The sequence below is a fragment of the Phyllobates terribilis genome, unplaced genomic scaffold (genome assembly GCF_046119375.1).
Source record: "Phyllobates terribilis strain yellow unplaced genomic scaffold, ASM4611937v1 Scaffold_4713__1_contigs__length_57959, whole genome shotgun sequence".
NCBI classification, from domain to species: domain Eukaryota; kingdom Metazoa; phylum Chordata; class Amphibia; order Anura; family Dendrobatidae; genus Phyllobates; species Phyllobates terribilis.
Window position 1 is genome coordinate 38051 of NW_027367462.1, and position 9237 is coordinate 47287.

At 46.1% G+C, this 9237-nt stretch overlaps 1 non-coding gene across 1 annotated transcript; it reads left to right on the top strand.

Annotated features, from left to right (window-relative positions):
- Positions 1–8162: 8162 nt before the first annotated feature.
- On the top strand, positions 8163–8268 carry LOC141249521 (small nucleolar RNA snoR103). Its single transcript, XR_012312232.1, has one exon. It is a non-coding gene; the product is annotated as a small nucleolar RNA snoR103 (small nucleolar RNA).
- The last annotated feature ends 969 nt before the right edge of the window (positions 8269–9237 follow it).

Consider the following 9237-nt stretch of genomic DNA (forward strand, 5'->3'; position numbering starts at 1 on the left):
CTACATGCAAACATATGGTGATCAAGTTCTATGAAGTCTATCAAGAAGCAAAAAAAAAACAAGAAAAAAAACAAAATACCTTAAGTTCAGAAATTCACAATTCTTCTCACTAGAATCACACCATAACTGTGTCTCAACTAGGGTCAGACCTTTTTTGAAACCCATATCTGAGAATGAGTTGTAATGAAAGGCACTACAAGGATGGACAACCATAATAGTGACACAACATCTTAGTGTGGCTGGTTCTTGTACAGGTGGACAACAATGCGTTATGTGTTAATATTGTGCAACAAATTCGTAAGTGAATCTATGGATTACCTCATTGTTCATGTCATGCTGTGCATGCCTTAACTTTATGGGTAGGAGGAGGGGTCCCATGGTTTTCCTGAGGTGGTACAACTCCATCCCTAAAGGCACCAAAGAACATCAATTGTAGAGCTGCATAAGAAAGAAGGTAAAATTGTAAAATAAGGACTTACTGTAGAAGTTGGTTCTAGGTCTTAATCTCAGGTATGTCGAGACTCATATATTATGGTGTTGGATGTGCTGGAGAAGTGTATACTTCTTGCATAAAAGGCAGAGAACATGAGATGCATCGAGAAAAGGAACAGACATTGGAATGTTTGTAAGACATTGTAACATTGTTATCAGTACCTATGTATTCTCTGACATTCATGGATGGTAGTAGTATACAGATATCGCAGTAGGATTGTCAATCCTGCTCATCGGCTCCTTGACAAGTGAACCCTAGATAGTCGTCTTAATGATGTACCGTGTAGAAATGCAAAAGTACTAGATTTCAAACAATATGATAATTGATAAAGTACGGTGGAAGGACAATGAGCATCTGAAAACATTTCGTTCATGAGTTGTAAATCTAAGTACTTAGACCTCTATCACGTCGGCTTCAAGTCACCCAGATTTGTCACACGTCCAACCATGTCTACAATATGTGGGAGATTTAGTTTTCTTAAAAGACTAATCTGGTGTATTTTTTTTGGGTTTAAAACTAATTCGATTGATAATATGTACTAAAAAATGAGGAAGCAAATGGGGAAACAAACACAAAAGAGAGTCAATGAGACAAAGGGGCCATACATGGACAAACACGCAGGCCTTCCGTACTATGCTAAGATCAGAGAGAAGCTAGTGAAATCCGAGAAACCAGCAACCAAGGCAGGGGAGAAGCTATGCGAGCAGGGCAGAGTACCCCGGGCCTCATCAAAACCTCCATGTGGTAAAACCCAAAAGGGGAAAAAACCCAACACAGAGGAAAGAGTACCCCTTGCACCCCCTAGAGTGCCCTAATCGATGTATAAGGAAATTTGTCATGAAGCAATCGGTAAACCTGCACAATAACCAGGAGAGTGACGACCTCAACAGGCATGGGGTTATCATCGAAGATCAGCACGTTCTTGGTGTGCCAGATAAAGTAGACGGTAGCATCAAGGGCATACACTTGGGCCCTGGAAGAGCAGACATCCGCAAGGGCATTGCGGTGCACCCAACGGAGGCATCTCTGAAGAGAGGACAACATGCTTGGGAGGCGAAACTTGTTGCAGACTGCCCGTCAAACAGTGGAGGAGAAGGAACACTCGAAGAACAGATGATCATGGCTCTCCAAGGAAGAACCACACAACCGGCAAGTAGGGTCGACTCTGAGGAAGGAAAGCCTGTCATACATAGAGAGCTTCTCGAGCGAAGCGAGCCAGAGGGTGAAGGATTGCTTGGGCATAGAGTGAGACGTCCACACAACCTTATACCACTTCACCACAGGTCTTCTAGGGCGGAGGGACTCGTAAGCTCTGGACACCTTGAACATGTCATCCACGCAACACTCATCGAGGGTATTCGGGAGACTCGCCGCGCCACTATTCCCTAGGCTACAAACTATTCGCGAGCATGGACCATAGCCTTTATTTAGGGGTGAGTCGCGACGGTGAGCAACCTAGTTGACGGGATCCTCCACCGTAAAATAACGGTGATGAACCCATCGAACCCATAAACTGTCTCTCCTATCAATGATATGCTACAAGTGCTTCAACATGAAGCACCTGTTCGAAGTCTCAAAATCCAACAGACCCAGGCCACCCTCCCTTCTAGGGACGCACAAGTGGTCCCACCTAACCCGGGGGCGCTTCCACAAGAAGCCCCTACATATGGAAACTAAACTATCTCTAACTTTGACAAGAAGGGCCAACATAGACATCCAAAAGCCAGCATTCCCTTGGAAAACCGAGGCAATGAGCTCCCTCCGCCCCGCAAAAGAGATGGTCTTCTTTGCCCACACCGAGAGAAAACCACTGATCCGATCCAGCAGAGGCTTGTAGTGGATAGCCTTGAGACCGCGCAGACCGATAGGGATGCCCAGGTAGCGGAACGGGAAGACGCTCTTCTTGAACCCGGACTCGGCAGTGATGGCAGCACGCTCCTCCTCGGACACCAAAGCAAGGAAGAGAGAAGACTTCTCCATGTTGACACGGAGGCCCGACATATCCCTGAAGCGAGCGACGCAACCCAGGAGGATCCGGACCGAACCTGCATCACCACGACAAAACATAACCACGTCATCCGCAAAAATAAGATATGTAAGCCTAAGAGTGTCACAGTGCTGGTGGTTCCGGAAGGCATCTCCAGAGGTTGCTTTCTTGATGAGTCTGGATAGGATCTCCATGCACATCACGAACAATAGTGGGGAGAGGGGATCCCCCTGACGGAGGCCCCTCTTTCCGGGAAAGTAACCGTGGAGACCCTTATTGATCTTTAAACAATAAGTAGCTCAGGTCACGCATTCTATGACCAATCAATGAATTTCACCGGGCACTCCTAGGTGAGTAAGGGCAAATAGAATGAACTCCCATGAGATTGAGGTCATATGCTTTCGCAAGGTTCACGTTGCGGAAGCACCTCTTCGTGTCCCTGCGAACCTCATACTTCCGCAGAAGTTCTTGGATGAGAAAAACATTGTCCGACATGAGCCAGCCCTCCCACAAAGGCGCTTTGGGCCGGGTCAATGAGGTGACCTAGACACTTCACTAGACGAAGCGTCATAATCTTAATGGTCAATTTGTAAATAATGTTGCAACATGAAATAGGCCTAAATTGGTCAACGCAGGATGGAGAGTTGGTCTTGGGGATGACGCAAACGATGGTATGGTTGGACTGCTAGAGAAGCCTCCCATTAGCGAAGAACTCCTTGACTAGCGCACACCTCTACACCAGCTATGTGCCACGTGGTCTTGAAGAACTTGACAAAGAAACCTTCCGGCCCGGGGGACTTGTCGTCACCCATGGACCAGAGGGCACCCTTGATCTCGCTAATTGAGACCGGGGACGTCAGGATGTCGGAGTCCTCATCGCTGAAACGAGGACCGTGTACCAGCTCTCCCGGGACCAGGAGGGAGACGTCGACCTCCGATCCAAACAAACCCTTGTAGAACCCAACAAACTCCTCCATGACCTCAGCCTTGGAAGCGGTCCGCACACCATCCAGCTTGGTTAGAGAGGCGACGTGGTTCCTCTTCCCGTTCACCTTCATCAAAGCATTGAAATATTTAGTGCACTTATCTCTCTTAAGGATGTGATTAGACTTAGAGAGTTGAGAAAGAAAACTCCCCTCCGCCTCGCCAAGTCTCCTTGCAAGCCTCCTAGCCTCCTCCATCTTCCTCCGGGCCTCCAAAGAGTCCGGGTGGAGCCGACATTCCTCGAGGGCGTCTTTGAGACCGAGATTGGCCTTAGCGACCCGCGAGGAGATGTGGCTAAATTCCTGCCGGTTAAGAGCCTTGAGAGGCGCCTTCATATCGTGAAGGAGCCTGGCAAGCCGAAAGTGGTAGGAACCGCGGATGTCGGTAAACCATCCCTCCTTGACGATCTCCTTGAACTGAGGGTGCCAGGTCCACATGTTGAAGAATTTGAAGTAGTGCCCGCTACTCTCCCTGGTACTGCACAATGACACAACCTCTGGCTTGTGGTCCGAGAGGTTCCACTCGCCCGGGAAATCAGTCCGACAGTCGAAAGCCGAACTCGACCATGCCGGGTTGACCAGCACCCGATCGATGTTGCTCCAGACCGTCCCATTGGTCCAACTATACAGGGAGGATCAGGAACTCGGTTTGTCGACAAGTCCATGACGACGACAAGCGTCAACCATGTCCCTGCACTCGTACATCGAGACCGGTTCCCCGTTCACCCACATCAAGAACGGAGTTGAAGTCACCAAGAATCATCCAACAAAGCGCGGAGGCTTCGATGAGTTCATCAACATGACCCAGATGGGGCGGTGCAGAGCAAAACTATGGAGACCATAAACGAAACAAATACCAAACTTGACACTTTTTGCCCTGCACGTGGCGTGACAACCGATGTGCTACACTGAGGTGGACAAAACCTCAACCTCGGCAAAGTCCTCGTCCCACGTGACAAGTATATGGCCCCGTGCGTCAAGGTGGAAGTTCAAAACGAACTTCCTGCTGGGACATACGTTCCGCATCACCCGGTCAACATTGCGACTCGAACACTTGGACTCTAAAATAACGAAAAAACTGACTCCTAATTTCCTAATGAACTCACGCATGCCATTTTGTTTGCGGGCTTGGCAAAGACTTCGCACATTCCAGGAGGCGATCTTTATTTGGACCCCTTCTTACCACCCTTGCTACAGAGGCAAGTGTGAGGAGCAACATCATCCTTGATAAGCCACTTCTTTGCAGCATCCAGTCTCTTAACAATGATCCTCTCCCAGGAGGGAGCCTTCACGCTAACAGCAGGATCCAACTTTATCTTCATCTTCTCGGCAGCCTTGGACTTCACGATCACCTCCGGAGATGACTCACCCTTCTCGTCCTCCGAGGCCTTGTAGGACAAGTCCTAATCCTCGTCCTCTCCCGTCTCGGAACTGCCCGGATTTCGCTGAGAACGAGTTGGTGGATGCCACCGCCCCACTGCTAGTCATCCACAACACCCCCTTACAGCGATTACCCTTGCCAACCGGCATAAACTCCCCGTCCTCACGGTCCGAGTCAGCCCTATCATGGTCCTTACATACAAACTCTCCACTATAACTATTACAATTTGCAGACGCCAAACAATTGTCCAAAACATTAATACAATCCATAGTGTCCTTTACATTAGAATCATGTGCAATAACAAAAGTAGGGCTGGCACCATCCCCTAATCTAGACTCGGTGGACTCCTTTCACAATGGGGAGGTGGGCCTTGGCAGCTCCTTGACCAGGGAGGAACTGCGAACGTCGGGCATCCTATCAACCTCCACGGGAATGACATTCGCACCCACGATCACCACAGCGGCTTCCGCAAGCGCACTAGCTTCACCGACGGCAGGCGTCCCTTGGTTAGACGTAATCTTCCGCACCTTGGATCGACCCCTCGCGTTCCTAGAACTGTCCACATTTGTGTTGAAGGTACAACCTACCACAAAATGTACAAATGAGCAACACCTCGTACAAAACAAAGGCTCTTTATCCAGCAAGAACGGGCACGTCACCACGTCCCCGTCGTCAAACCGAAGATTGATGCTCCTAGTCACTAGAACCGCGAAGTTGACCTCCACTAGAACCCGGGCGTAAGCCCCCCGGACTCTTGATTCCGTGACCGGACCCGTGTAAAGCGGCATGCGGACATGCGAGGCCACACGGCCCAACACATCGGTCATCTAAAAAGGCTTGGACAACCCCATTATACGGACCCATAGAGGGACCGTGGCAACATTTCTCATATTAAAGGAAAACTTATCAGGGATATGAGTAAGAATCAACGGTTTACCGTGTATGTAGTAGGGGCCCTTTTGGAGGACGTTGTCGCAGTCCTTCTCGTTGGTGAACGTGAATAGCATCCAAGCTTTCTCGACACGGTACTTATCCTTGACACCCCAGGATTGGATGAGCTCGTTGATCAGGAAGTGCCTCGAATTGAACCCGAAAAATTGGACAAGGAGAGACCATCCCCACAACTTGTGCATGGGGAGAGCCTCATCCATACGGATGTCGATGACATGAGAAGTAGGCTTTGTGTAGGTGAGCTTGCCTCCCAAGCTCGAATTCATGAAAATTTCTTACTTGCACATCCGTCCCATGCATTGATCTTTGAAGCGACGCCTTTGGGTGTGAGGAGGAGGGGTTTATCAGAGGGAGGAGGAGTTATGGTGGTCTTGGTCGGCATGGAGGAGGGAAGGGAGAGAGAAATCGGTGGCTGATGCGGAAGGAGGAGGTAAGCGGGTGGCGGGAGGCGGGGGTTGGAAGAGGAAGCGAGGTTAGAGAGGGAAGTAGAGTGGGAATGGGAAAGAGGCCCGGTTCATGAAGGATTGGATGGTGAGGTGAAGGGTTGGTATTGAGTGGGGATGCGTGGAAGGAGGACTAGGTGAAGGGTCAAGCTAGCCGAAGGGGTAATAACATGTGAGGAAATTTGAGGAGTTGCGGAGGGAAATGAAGAGTTGTGACCCTTGGTAACTTGTGAACCGTCGGTCAAGGAGGCAATAATGAGCTTCGAATTAATCAAACCGTGTGACTCTTGGACTAGCTGAGCATGTGACTCTTCACGCGGCAGCCTTGACTCTTCGCATGGGTAGGCCGACTCTTCGTATGGATGTGACCCTTCGCATGGGTCCAGAGAAGACTGAGCATGCTCGTTGACCGGAGCGTTGGGAGGGCTTGGAGGCCGATCAACACCAAACTTAGAAGGGAGAACCTTCGTGCCCACGGTGGCATTGGAACCATCACCGGCGAGGACGGTCGGATTCGTAGGAACAACATCGGTACTAACCTCAAACTTGCCGGCGGAACTTTTGGACTTTTGAAACACGATCTTTGGCCGGATTTTCATGGATATTGGCGTCGAAATCCTCCGACTCTTCATCAGAGAGGGTACGCTTATCGTGATAGGCAGATTCTTCGTGACCAACAAGGATATCACCTTCAAGACCCGTTCGGCTACCTTCGTCGTTCTTGAGGTATTTGCGCACATCAGTGGGTTTAACCTTGGATTTCTTTGCACCACCCTTGTATGACTCAGGAGAAGACTCCTCCGAATTGGAACTCGACTCTTCTGCCTCCGATTGATTGGAACAAAGGCGGACATCTGTGGAGTTGATCTTGGCGGAGGAAGAGGTAGACGGTCGGTCACCTAGACTCTTGGTGATTTTTGTCTCAAGCAATGGTGGAGGAGGAGCCGGAACCACCTTCTTCTTAGCATTTCCACCCGTTTTAGAGGGAGGGATGGAGAAATCTTAGGATTAAGCCCTTTTGAAGAACCGGGAGAGGTCCTCTTCTTGCGAACCATGGTGAAGACGGACGGTCTGCACCACTGAAATGGATGAAATCGAGGATGAATTACGTGGACGGCGGAGGCACCACTGCCAGGATCAAGAACACGAAAGACTACACCATGGGAGAGGTGATTCAAGGATAGAAGAGAGGAGAAAGTTCGGCGGAAGTCTTTGATCGGAGAGGAGAATACTGCCGGATGGGAGAAAAACAAAAAAGGGAATTTTTAGTTAAGACATTAGAGTGTTGATTTTAAGACTCTAATTTGATGTATTGATTCAATGAACGTTTTTCAATGCTATATTTAAATTTTAATTTTAAAAAGAATGCATATGTGTTGAATCATATCTTAGCGATTTTCAATATCACTCTTAGGCAAATTATTAGCATGCTATTTAATCCTAAATTAGAGAGTGGGGAAGGAAGAGGTACCAATAAGATATTTGTTTCTATTGTAGGCAATTTCCTATATCATCGTTAGATGGAATGGAAGTTGAACAAACCCATCACTTGAAGAATCAATCTTTTGAATGAGTTGTGTTGCCTTCAAGTTGTATGATATATGGGTCATCGTGCCTCAAGTGGTACTTGTCTTTGTTCGGGGAAACGGTAAAGCGAGAAATATTGTAGATTCTTCCAACTTGCAACTTAGGCACACTACAATGAGCCACTGAACTTCGGGCCATGCAATGGATAGCGTTTTCCCTGTCATAAATAATGCATTGAAATTTATAAGTGAAACCATAAATGACCGCTATACTCGACCACCAATGATTGGTTCTGGTCAACTAACATGCTACCGAATTTTATCACCTACAACATATCTATTCCTTCCCTAAAAGCATCCTTTGACAATTGACACAATGGACTAATTGTTTAGAGGAAACTTAAAATGTGGTCCATGTTGTAAATATGGGCAAAATGTTATTGTAAGATTTTAGGTATGCAATCAAGGAGTGCTAGATTAAAAATAAAAAACCTACTGACATATGAAAAATGTGGAGTTTCATATCATTTTTGTTTCTTATAACTAAATTAACATTAAATAAATCCTTGCTCTCTAATTTGGTTTTGTTGTTTTCTTTTGTATGGAGTGATGTACCACATCTTATAAATTGGCAAACTATAATGTGTTGTAAATGTATCTTTTTCAAATGTGGTGCAATCTACTATAAAATTGAAGTACATAATAAGGGAGTTCCATATCAACATGTAAATAACCTACTGATATAGGCCAGCTAATGAGTTTCATATCAGTCTTGTTTGAGATTCTCACACTGATATCCATAGTTTGAGATTTGCGGTTAATTACGCTTATTTCAGATATAGTGCAATCTAATATCAAACTTACCAACTATTGCACATCTATCTATTTACATTTTAAAAGCATCATTTTAGTGGACTAACAATTAACCTGTTTAACAACTAAAAATACAAACAACGACATGTCTACGCACGAATGTTTGAGCAAACTAAAATAACAACTAAAATGGATTAACAACTACTCCATATCTAATTTATTACCTTTGAAAAGCATAATTTGAGTGGACTAACAACTAACTTGGATTTACAACTAAAGATGCAAATAATTGCATATCTTTTTACGAAAATTAAGCAGACTGGATTAAAGCTAACATGGATTAACCATTACTACTATATATTTTACAACAAAAAAATCAGCATCATTTGAGTGTACTAATGCGTATCTATATACAAAAATCAAATTACACTTATTTCAGATATGGTGCAATTTAATATCAAACTTACCAACTACTACACATCTATCTATTTCTATTTTAATAGCATCATTTGAGTGGACTAACAACTAACCTGTTTAATAGCTAAAGATAGAAACAACGATATATCTACGCAATAAAATTAAGTAGACTGGAATAACAACTAAAGTGGATTAACCACTACCCATATCTAATTTAATTTGCTTTTAAAAAGCATCTTTTTA